The 8,313-nt window shown below is 32.1% G+C and overlaps 1 pseudogene; it reads left to right on the forward strand.

Moving 5' to 3' along the window:
- The first annotated feature begins 3,391 nt into the window (after positions 1-3,391).
- On the forward strand, positions 3,392-4,320 carry LOC140692193 (olfactory receptor 4A47-like; annotated as a pseudogene).
- The last annotated feature ends 3,993 nt before the right edge of the window (positions 4,321-8,313 follow it).

The raw sequence follows: 8,313 nt of genomic DNA on the forward strand, positions 1-8,313 counted from the left end.
AAACACATATACAAAGGTTTATTTCTAGGCTGTCTATTTTATTCCATTAGTCTGCAAGTCCATCTTTATTTCAATACCGGTTCTGTGATTACCAAATCTTTGTAGAATGTTTTAGAATCATGAAGTATGAGACCTCCAATTTCTTTGTTTTCAAATATTGTTTTGGCAATTTGGAGCCCCCCGAGATTCCATATGAATTTTAGCATGGATTTTTCTATTTCTGCAAAAAACATTTTTGGGATTTTGATAGGGATTGCATTGAGTCTGTAGATTACTTGAGGTAGTATTAACATTTTAATAATACTAAATATTCCAGCTCATATGTGTCTCTCCCGATATGTGTGTGTTCTATAACATCTTTCAGCAACATTTTGCAGTTTTCAATGTTCAAGACTTTTATCTCCTTGTTTAAGTTTATTCCTAACTATATTACTCTTTTGATGTTATTTGTAAGTGGAATTATTTTCTTAATTTTCCTTGGGTTGTTCATAACAGTATAGAAATTCAACATCATTTCATGGAAAAACCTCTCAACAAATTGGGTGTAGAAGAAAAGCACCTCAACATAGCAAACACTGTATATGGCAGATCCACAGTGCACACCATCCTCAGCATTGAAAGGTGGAAAGCTTTCCCATTAACACCTGGAAAAGACAAGAGTGCACACTCTCAGTAGCAAAATTTAAAAATTTCTATGAAAAATTTTTGAGTTTTCTATGTATAAATCATGCCATCTCTGAAGAGATATAATTTTACTTAACTAATATTTACTTAACTTTACTGTCTGTAACAGTGCTTCAGTGGTAGCCACTTCCTATCCTTTGGATCTCAGCTTAATCACATTTTAAGAAACATTGTCCCTGATTACATTATCCATGGTAGAATTCTCCCTCTTATTTCTGTCACAGTACCCTATTTGTTATCTTCTAAGGGGTGAATAAAACTATAATTACTTTATTAAATCATCTCCTTTTATTGTTTGACTTTGTATATAAGAATATAAGATCATACAGGGAAGACCTTTTATATGATTCCCCCCATCCAGTTTTATTAATCATTGTGTCCTCACTCATTGCACAGTTGCTGGCATAAAATGGGTGCCCTAAATTTTTTAAAAACAATTTATAGTAGGATAAATAATTATTACTTTTAAATTGATGATACAATTTTTATATCTAACCAAACTTTTAGCTGATTTCATTGAGTACTAAATAAAAAGAAGGAAAATCTTGCTATGACAGGTGAGGAAATACAGAATAAGTAAATTCACTGGAAGAAAATGACTAGGTTTAAATTTTATTCTGGGTTGGCATTAGTCTCATAAGGGCTCTAAAGCTATATTTTTCCTCCATGTTATGTCTTTCTGACCCTAATTACTTGATTTGATCTAGTAATAGCTTTACATATAGATGTTCTTTTAAAATTTTGTTGAAAATCCCAGTGAATTAATTAAGCAAGAATCGGTTTTGGACACTTTCCAATTCTGAGACTCAATGAGAAATGTGTTTAGAAGGGACAAAAAGTCTCGTGATCTTCACCTCTATCTGGAAGAAGACAGTATCCACTTAGGAACTACACAAATTTTTTAGGAGTTCCTTTCTTAGGCTTAAAGCATGACATAAAATAAATCACAGGAATGTCTTTCAAAAATAACAAGTCAACTAGTTTAGTCATGTTACACTGAAGGTGTGAGAAGGGTTAAACAATCAAATGTTATTTTTCTTTTTGAAATTCATGGGAAAGAAGCTACTTGTGAAACATTTACCCAGGAAATGACTAGTTGCTATCTTTCTATGTAAATATAGGATTTGCTGGTCTTTTTGATAAATTTCCTAACACTATAAACTTGCTTCTCTGTGCACAACATGGAATTCCTTTTAAATAATCTATTGTGCACATAAAAATGACCTTCCAGGTAATCATAAGACTCTATCAAGAAAAAGGACAGCCAGCCAAATGAAATAAAATATATCCCCAAGTCATAATGCAACCTTTCCCCCTCTGTTAGCAATGAAAGAATTCCAGGGCCACATACTGAGTTAAAACCTTCAGATTGTGAATAAATCTGTACAAGGTATATCTAACTGTAAATAGTGGGAACCAGGCTCACCATTGTGTGACCTTCTTCATTATGTAAAAAATTAAATTATTTTGAAATAAATCAAACTTAGTTTCCAATTCTAGATTGATCACTTAAAAATGGGTGGCCTTGGGAAAATTAATCAGATGTTCTGAGCCTTAGTTTCTTCAGTTATGAAATGGGTATTACATTTCTTGTTACTGTAAATACTAAATTGATACATTAAATCATGAGTGTGTGTGACTGGAATATACTGTAGGAGTTTTGAACAACAGGGTGATGTCATCAGAATAAGATTATAAAGGACAGTTTGTGCTGCTTCAGGAGAAGCAGTTTTTGGAGGCCAGAATAAAAGTGGAGTCAGGAGATTATTGCAGTGAACCCAAAAGGAACTAATGGGTAGAGAGTGATCAAATTTGTGATATATTTCAAAAGTAGAGACAATAGGATGTGTTTAAGTTGTATGAGAGTTGCAACAGTGAAGAACACTGTGAATTTTTTTGTAAAAACATAACATAGAAAATGATAGCCATTTAATGAGATGAATAGGGAATATCTATTAAATTTTAGGTATAGGAAATCTTTATGTTTATTATGGACAATTAAAAGTTAGTTTTACAAATGCTAAATTTCAATTCAGTTGGATGTCCAAAATTAGAGATGTTGCACATACAGGCTTGAAAATTAGGGGAGAGAGAAAGCCTGGAGATGCAAAATTGGACTGCTGCAGTATTTATTGCTCAGGAAAAGGGAAATACCCACCTAGAGACCCTGAAGAATTATCACTGAGGTTTGACACAATTCAGGATAGAGAACACCTATTTATGGTTAGATCTACTCATACTGATAATGTAAATCACCTTAAGTGAGTCTCAAGTATTATACTTTTGTGACTTTATAAGTCGTGTACCTTTTCATGAAATTCCTTTCCCATCTTTTCTTGTTCTTTCACTTAAAAAAAAAACTCAGCTAAATCATTGCTTTACATAAGAAGCCTTCTCTGATTTCAGTTTGATTGACATATTCCTACACTCTTAGCATTGTGTGAATATCCTTTTAATGGTACTTATTACATGGGTCTGGAATTGTCTGATCCCCTGTCATGTATCCTATCACTGATGTTGGGGAACGATGCCTTATTCAACTTGGTATTCACAATGTCAATGGCACATTGGACATGAACAAATACTCCATACACATTCTTTTAATTGAATAGATAAAACAATTAACCTTATAATGCATTTAAATGTCCCCCATTGTTTTGTAGGTAAACTGCTTCTAATATGTGAAGTCAGCTTGTGTACAGACTAAATGGAACCAAGGAAAAATGTAACTAACTTTGTTCTCTTGGGCCTCACACAGAATCCAAAGGAACAGAAATTCCTTATTGTCATGTTCTTGCTTTTCAGCATTTTGACTATGGTGGGTAACCTGCTCATTGTCGTTACAATTACTGTCAGTAAGACTCTGAACTCATCGATGTACATTTTTCTTGCTAGCTTATCATTTATAGATCTAATTTATTCTTCTTCTAGTTCCCCCAGATTGATTTCAGACTTCTTCTTTGGGGAAAACACCATATCCTTTGAATCTTGCATGACTCAGCTTTTTACAGAACACTTTTTTGGTGGGTCAGAGATTGTTCTTCTGTTGGTGATGGCCTATGATTTCTATGTGGCCATCTGTAAGCCCTTGCATTATTTGGTTATCATGAGGCAAAGGGTGTGTGTTGTGTTGCTGGTGGTGTCCTGTGTTGGAGGTTTTCTGCACTCAGTAATTCATCTTGGCACTATTTATGTGCTCCCATTCTGTGGCCCCAATGTCATTGATCATTTTATGTGTGATATGTTCCCCTTGTTGAAACTCATCTGTACTGACACCTTTGTCACTGGCATCTTAGTGGTGGCCAATGGAGGACTGATGTGCAGTATTTTTTTCTGCTCTTACTCATCTCTTATGTAATCATCTTGCACTCTCTAAAGAACCTGAGTCAGGAAGGGAGGCAGAAAGCCCTCCAGACCTGTGTTTCCCACATTGCTGTGGTTGTCTGCTTCTTTGTTCCTTGTATTTTCATGTATGCAAGACCTGCTAAGACCTTCCCTATTGACAAATTTTTAAATGTGTTTTATACAGTCATAAGCCCCGTGCTGAACCCATTTATCTACAGTCTAAGAAATTCTGAGATGACTAATGCTATGAAGAAGCTCTGGAGAAAAAAAGTGAGATCAAGTAATAAATAAGCACATTATCCATCATAAAGGAAAGAATTTAGCACTAGAACTAGCCTCCTTGGAATATGAAAGTCTTCATAAATCTGATGCAAGCTTTCCTTTTCTCTGAAGAATTTGTGATCATTATAATTCAAAAATGAACTGTATCCTTCTGCTATTAATACTAGCTTTCCTGCTAAAATATAAACTCTATAATGTCTGGTTTATCAGTGCACCTAGAAGTTTGGAATGCATTTACAGTAGGGAGTCAGTAAATGATATGTAATAAAGTAGTCAACTCAATTTTATAAAGTTTCATTAATTTTTACTTAATTGCTATATTTACTTTTAATTCTTTCTCATTCTTAGTTTTATGTTACTCAGATTCTTATCACTTATCTTCATTGTTTTTATTGTAAATTTAGAATGTTTAATGTTATACAGATTATTCTTTTATTCAATATAACATTTTTAGTGTAATATTTAATTTTCTAAATTAAAAATTGAAAGCTAATAGATAATAATGATAATACATATTAAAAATGAAATCTGTGCAAAATGGAATAACTTGGAATAAACCTCCTACTCATCCTAAATTACAGTCTTCCAGTTTTTCCAGATGCAGTCATTATCCTCTAAGTTTCTTCCAATAATAATATTTGCAAAAATATGTATATTTTTACATATGTGTTCACAATGATGTCTCTGTGTATAAATTTTGCTATTTACTACTCAGCCTCCTGAGCATCTTCATATACCAGTCTACAGATCTAACTCACTCTCAGTTTCTTCAAACTGCTTAATTTCTTTTTAAAGATCACTAACACCGATGAATCCAGTCCCCTTCATGTTTTCTTCAGTCTTCTATGACAAATAATTTTGCAATGAAGTCTTTTTGAAATTTCTTAAGTTTGAGTTCCCAGCGGTGGAATTGCTGAGTCAATTGATACATACATTTAAAATGTTGATGTTCATAGTTATTGACAAAATGCCATCTATGAGTTTGTACCAAACTCACTACTTTCCTAATTCTGGAGAATACCTTTTTATGACATTCTCAACAGCCAGTGTTGATAAACATTTGTAGTATTTCAGTCTGATTAAAGAAATTGTGTTTCATTTGTATACTTTAATTACAAATGAATATAATTGAATTTGAGCATTTATTCAAGTGTTTTAAATGATTTGTATTCCTCTTTCATGAATTGCCTATTAATGGATTTTATGTGTTTTATTTGATTGCTGATCTTTTTCATATTGATTTTTATAATTTAATTATAATAATAAAGAAGTTATCCAATTTACTATGTAGGTAGAATTATTATTTTTCCAGCTTCTTATTTATTTTTCTTATTTCTATACTGTGCAGAATCGTTTTGGCCATGTCAAAATATTTTAAATTTTACATAATCAAATATATCCATATTTTATAGTTTCTGTGTCTTGCTTAGTAAGAATTTTCCTATTCAAATGTTACCAAAATATTCTTCCACATTTTTTCACATTTAATTTTTAAGTCTTTTTGCTTTTTAAATTTTATGTCTGTATTTTTAAACCAGCTGCACTTAATTTTGTTGTAAGGAGTTAAGTAGATATTACATTTTAATTATTTTTTTGGATTGGCATTCTTATCAATACATGATTATTTTTCCCCATGGCTTTGCTATCCCAACTATGCATTCTAAAATATGGTATGCATTACATCCAATTGAAGCTTCTATTATCTTCCATTGGTCTCTTTGTTCATGTTCCATGTAACAGAGGATGTAATTACATTTGATTTAAAATACACTTTGATACCTTATCAGTATAGGATTCCTTCATTACTATTTCTTATCAGAATTATTACTATTCTTATATATTAATGCTTTGAAATTTAGTTTCAACAAGCTAGTCTAGTAAAAACTATGTTCAGTTAGTATTTTGAATAAGATTTTATTGAGAAAGAATTTGGATCTTTAGAGAATTCTTATTCACAAACTGGTAGGTCTTTCCACTTACGTCATCTTTTATGTTAATAATATCTAGTATGTTTCCAGTATATATAAAGTTTAGTCTTTCTGAATTTTTTATGCTGTTATTTTAAAAGGATCTTATTATCTATTGCATTTTCCAAGTATCTGTTCTTTCAATATAGAATTTTTTTTAACTTTTTAGATAAGATACAGTTTTCACAGTATATCATTCATCCTTTTCAGTCTAAGTTCTAAAAGTTCTGATAAATGCATAAGTTCTGCAATCATTATCACAATCAACATGCAGAATGCTTCATCACCAAAAGTGTTTCCATGACCCTCTGTAACCTTCTCTTGCCTTCACTTCCAGGTCCTAGTAAACACAGATCCATTTCCAATTCTAGAGTTTTGTCTTTTCCCAGAATGTCATATAAATTGAATCACATAGTATGTAACATTGTTCTCCCAGCTTTACTGAGGTATAGTTAACAACTTAAAGTTGTATATATTGCAGATGTACAATGTGATGATTTTACATACATATACACTTTGAAGTGATTACCACAGTGGAGCTAATTAAAACATTCCTTACTCTTAGTAAATTTCAAATATACAATACAGTATATCATACAGCATTATGCTGTATATTAGACTCTCAGAACTTATTCATCTTATAACTGGAAATTTGTAACCTTTGAACTAACATATCCTCATTCCCCTCCAACTCCTGGCAATCAACATTTACTCTCTACTGCTTTGAGTTTGCTTTTTTTTCCCCTCAAGTTTCTACTTGTTTGTGAGATAATACATTATTTTTCTCTCTGTATCTGGTTTATTTCACTTTGTGTCTTCCCAGTTCATCCATGTTCCAAAAGACATGGTCTTCTTTTTATGGTTGAATAATATTCCATTGTTATAGAAACAATGCATTGTCGTGTGTTGTCAGACACTTGGGTTGTTTTCATATTTTAGCTGTTGTGAATAATGCTTCACTTAACATGGGAATGCAGATATCTTTGATGATACTGCTGTCATTTCCTTTGGATATATACCCAGAAGTGGAATTGTGGGATGATATAGTATTTTTAATCTTTAATTATTTTAGAAACCTCCATGCTGTTTTCCATGGTGTTTGCATCAGTTTGTATTCCCACCAACAGAGGACAAGGGTTCCAATTCTTATATGCCCACATCAAACATTCCTCTTTTATAAGACATTAATTTCTTTAATGAGGGCCTTGCCCTTTTGGTTTAATCACCCTGCAAATGCTCTAGTGCCTCACATTATCATCTTGGGCAATCAAATTTCAGCATATGAATTTTGGGGAATATATACATTCAAACCATAAACAGGGTACAGATTCATTCTTCTGCATTTGGATAAGCAGTTTTCCCAACTCAAAGTAGAGCCTTTTCCTTTTCCCACAGTGTATTCATGCCTCTCTTTTCACTGACCATTTGACCATATATGTGTGGGTTTATTTCTAACCTTGCTGTTGAGTTTCACTTGTCTATGTAGCTGTTTTTATCCTATTACCATGCTGTTTTGATTACTAAAGATTTGTAATATATTTAGAAATCAGAAAGTGTAGTGTCTCAAGCTTTGTTTTCCCCTCTCAAAATTGCTTGGCTATTTGGGGTCTTATGTGGTTCTATATGAATTTAATGAGTTTTTTTCTTGTATTTCTCTGAAAAATGCCATTGGAAATTTGATGGGGATAATTTTGAATCTGTAAATTGCTTTAGATAGTGTGGACATTTTACCAATATTTATTTTTCCATTCATGAACATGGAACATCTTTCCATTTATTTGTGTCAGTTTTTTTCATCAATGCCACACAATTTTCAGTGCACAAATCTTTCACCTCTTTGGTTAAATTCATTCCAAATTATTCCATCCTTTCTGATGCTGTTGTAAATAGGATTATTTCCTTGAATTCTTTTTCTGATAGGTCATTTCTTGTATATATAAATGCAACTGTTTTTATGCTATTTTTGTATTTACAACTTTGCTGAATTGTTGATTAGTTCTAACAATTTGGGGTGCAATTTATTATGTCTTCTATA

This window comes from Vicugna pacos, unplaced genomic scaffold, assembly GCF_048564905.1.
Source record: "Vicugna pacos unplaced genomic scaffold, VicPac4 SAC-SAT, whole genome shotgun sequence".
NCBI lineage: Eukaryota > Metazoa > Chordata > Mammalia > Artiodactyla > Camelidae > Vicugna > Vicugna pacos.